Raw genomic sequence first — 3802 nt, 5'->3', positions numbered from 1 at the left:
CATTATGGTATGGTGAAGGTGCCACAGATACATAAATTGGGGCATTATGGTATGGTGAAGGTGCCACAGATACATAAATTGGGGCATTATGGTATGGTGAAGGTGCCACAGATACATAAATTGGGGCATTATGGTATGGTGAAGGTGCCACAGATATATAAATTGGTGCTGTTGCTTTGCATTTGGGTCAATGGAGTCAGTCCTAGTCACCAAGTCACAGAGCAGGTCCAGTGGTGCCGGAGGCAGTGTCTCTATTATGAGGAATGACTGGTAAACATGCTTTGCACTCTTACAACGGGGAAGGTAAACCAGAAACATCACACAATCATGGGAGTAGGATAGTTAAAGCTCGTATAAAGGTAACTTTACTTCAACTTGCACTTATTTAGTCATTTTAACGTCATAAACCATCTCAAACTGCTTCACAAAAGAAATGTTACAAAGTAAAGCTTTACTTTGGCAGCTGAAACGATGGCCACCAACAATGTTAAACAAGTGTGTCAGGCTTGGTACTTGCTTTAAACTGAGCTCAACACTATCTCTGGCAGGGATTAATTTAAAGTCATAGCTTTAAATTAAGGGGGGGTAGATATAGGACTGATGTTAGGGGTAGGTTCTTCACTCAGCGAGTCGTTAGTTCATGGAATGCCCTGCCAGTAACAGTGGTGGACTCTCCCTCTTTATGGGCATTTAAGAGGGCATTGGATAGGTATATGGAGGATAGTGGGTTAGTGTAGTTTAGGTGGGCTTGGATCGGCGCAACATCGAGGGCCCAAGGGCCTGTACTGCGCTGTATTCTTCTATGTTCTATGTTCTATGTTCTATGTCCCAGAGGACTGAAAAATTACTAATATCACAACTCTGTTTAAAAAGGGAGTAAGGCAAAAGAGGGAAAATCATAGATCGATTTGCCTAACCTTGGTTGTGGGCAAGATCCTGGAATCCATTGTGAAGGATGAGATTTCTTAATACTTGGAAGTGTATGTTAAAATAGGGCAAAGTCAGCATGGTTTCATCAAGGGGAGGTCATGCCTGACAAACCTGCTAGAGCTCTTTGAAGTAGTGAGCAGGTTAGACCAAGGAGACCCAATGGATGTTATCTACCTGGACTTCAAGAAGACCTTTGACAAGGTGCCACACAGGAGGCTACTAAGTAAGATAAAGGCCCAAGGTGCTAGCATGGACAGAAGCTTGGCTGTCTGGCAGAAAGCAAGAGAGTGGGGATAAAAGGGGGTCTTTCTCAGGATGGCAACCAATGACAAGTGGTGTTCCGCAAGGCTCAGTGTTGGGACCAAAACTTTATACATTAACAATCCAGATGAAGGAATTGAGGATATTCTGGCTAGGTTTGCCGACAATACAAAGATAGGTAGAGGGACAGGTAACATTGAGGAGGCAGGGAGGCTGCAGAAGGATTTAGACAGGAGTGTGGGAAAAGATATGGCAGATGGAATACAACGTGGGAAAAAGTGAGGTCATGCAATTTGGTAGGAAGAATAGAGGCACAGACTGTTTTCTAAATGGGGAGAAAATTCAGAAGTCTGAAGTGCGAAGGCACTTGGGAATTCTAGTACAGGATTCGCACAAGGTAAAGTTGCAAGTTGAGGCAGTAGTTAGGAAGGCAAATGCAATGATGGCACTTATTTTGAAAGGACTTGAATATAAAAGCAGGGATGTACTTCTGAGGCTCTATAAGGCTCTGGTCAGGCCACATTTGGAGTATTGTGTGCAGTTTTGGGCCCCATATCACAGGAAGGATGTAATGTCTCTGGAGCTTGTTCATAGGAGGTTCACGAGACTGTTCCCAGGAATGAAAAGCTTAACATATGAGGAATATTTGACCACTCTGGGTCTACACTCAATGGAGGTTAGAAGGATGGGGGTGGGGTGGGCAGGGAATCTAATTGAAACTTACAGAATATTGAATGGCCTGGATAGAGTGGATGTTGGGAAGATGTTTTCATTGATAGGAGAGACTAGGACCCAAAGACACAGCCTTAGAGAAAAGGGAAGACGTCTTAGAATGGAGATAAGGAGAAACTTCTTTAGCCAGAGAATGGTACATCTATAGAACTCACTGCCACTGTGGAGGCAAGGTCATTTAGTGTATTTGAAACTGAGATAGGTAAGTTCTTGATTGACAAGGGGATCAAGGTTTACTGGGAGAAGGCAGGAGGATGGGTATGAGAAACTTATCAGCCATGATTGAATGGAAGAACAGACCCAGTGGTCTGAATGGCCTAACTTCTGCTTCTATGTCTTATGGTCAAAGTTTTGTTCAACGTAGAGGAGTACTGATTCATCAGCTAGTGGAGGACAGTATGTGATAATCAGCAGGGGGTTTCTTTGTCAATGTTTAACCGAAAGCCACGAGACTTCCATGGACTCCGGAGTCAATGTTAAGGATTCCCAGGGCTGCTCCCTCCCAACCATATACAACTGTGCTGCCACCTCTGCTGGGTCTGTCCTGCTGGTGGGATAGGACATATCCAGGGACAGTGATGGCACTGTCTGTGATATTGTAAGGTATGATTCTGTGAGAATGACTGTTGCTTGACTAGTTTGTGAGACAGCTCACTCAATTTTGGCACTAGCCCCCAGAGCTTAGTAAAGAGAACCTTACAGGATCAACTGGGCTGTTTCTGCCATTGTATTTTCTGGTGCCTAGGTCAATGCCAGGTAATCTGCCAGTTACATTTCTTTAAGACTTTGTAGTAATTGGCACAGCTGAATGGCTTGGTAGGCCATTTCAGAAAGCATTTGAGAATCAACCACAATGCTAGAGTCACATGAAGGCCAAATCAGGTAGGATGGCAGATTTCCTTCTCTGAAAGGCATGAACAAACCAGATGGATTTTTACGGCAATTTTGTTTTTTATTGAATTCAAATTCCACCATCTATCATGGTGGGATTTAATCTCAGGTACCAGAACATTAGCTGAGTTTCTGGATTAATAGTCTAGTGATAATACCACTGGGTCATTGCCTTCCCTGTAATCTGGTAATTACAGGGAAACATCTAGAGACCACAATTTAGGACAAAATTGAATGCAATTTGGAAAAAGTACAAATAAGTGAAAATCAACACAAATTTATTGAGGGTAAGCCATGTCTTAGGAGGTACGAGATAGGTTTGATGGTGCAGTTGAATATGGCTCAGACTCTGTGGCCAGTGATAAGCACTGCTACTGACCTCAAATAACGCTGCCCACAAACATCCAGTGAGTTCTGTGGCATAGGTTATGTGCGCCCTAACATTAATTTAATTCTGGTCACAATTGCAGGGATCTCTGGCATCCAGTGACAATGACATCATGAAAACTAAGCACCATTCCTATGGAAGAATTTTCACTGTCAACAAATCAAACAAGCTCATTAATGGAGATGGAGAGGTCCAGGAAGGGGAGTGAGGTGTCAGAGATGGTTCCAACCTATGCCTGTCTCTTTGTTGGCTACGTAGAACAGTCCATCTTCCGTAATTACACCGGCACCACTCCCCACCTCTTCCTCCGCTACATTGATGACTGCATTGGCGCCACCTCGTGCTCCCACGAGGAGGTTGAGCAATTCATCAATTTCACCAACACATTCCACCCTGACCTTAAATTTACCTGGACCATCTCTGACACCTCCCTCCCCTTCCTGGACCTCTTCATCTCCATTAATGGCGACCGACTTGACACTGACATTTTTCACAAATCCGACTCCCACAGCTACCTAGATTACACCTCTTCCCACCCTACCTCTTGCAAAAATGCCATCCCATATTCCCAATTCCTCCACCTCTGCCGTATCTGCTCCC

Source organism: Chiloscyllium plagiosum, chromosome 9 (genome assembly GCF_004010195.1).
Source record: "Chiloscyllium plagiosum isolate BGI_BamShark_2017 chromosome 9, ASM401019v2, whole genome shotgun sequence".
NCBI classification, from domain to species: Eukaryota; Metazoa; Chordata; class Chondrichthyes; order Orectolobiformes; family Hemiscylliidae; genus Chiloscyllium; species Chiloscyllium plagiosum.
This window is presented reverse-complemented; position numbering follows the sequence as displayed.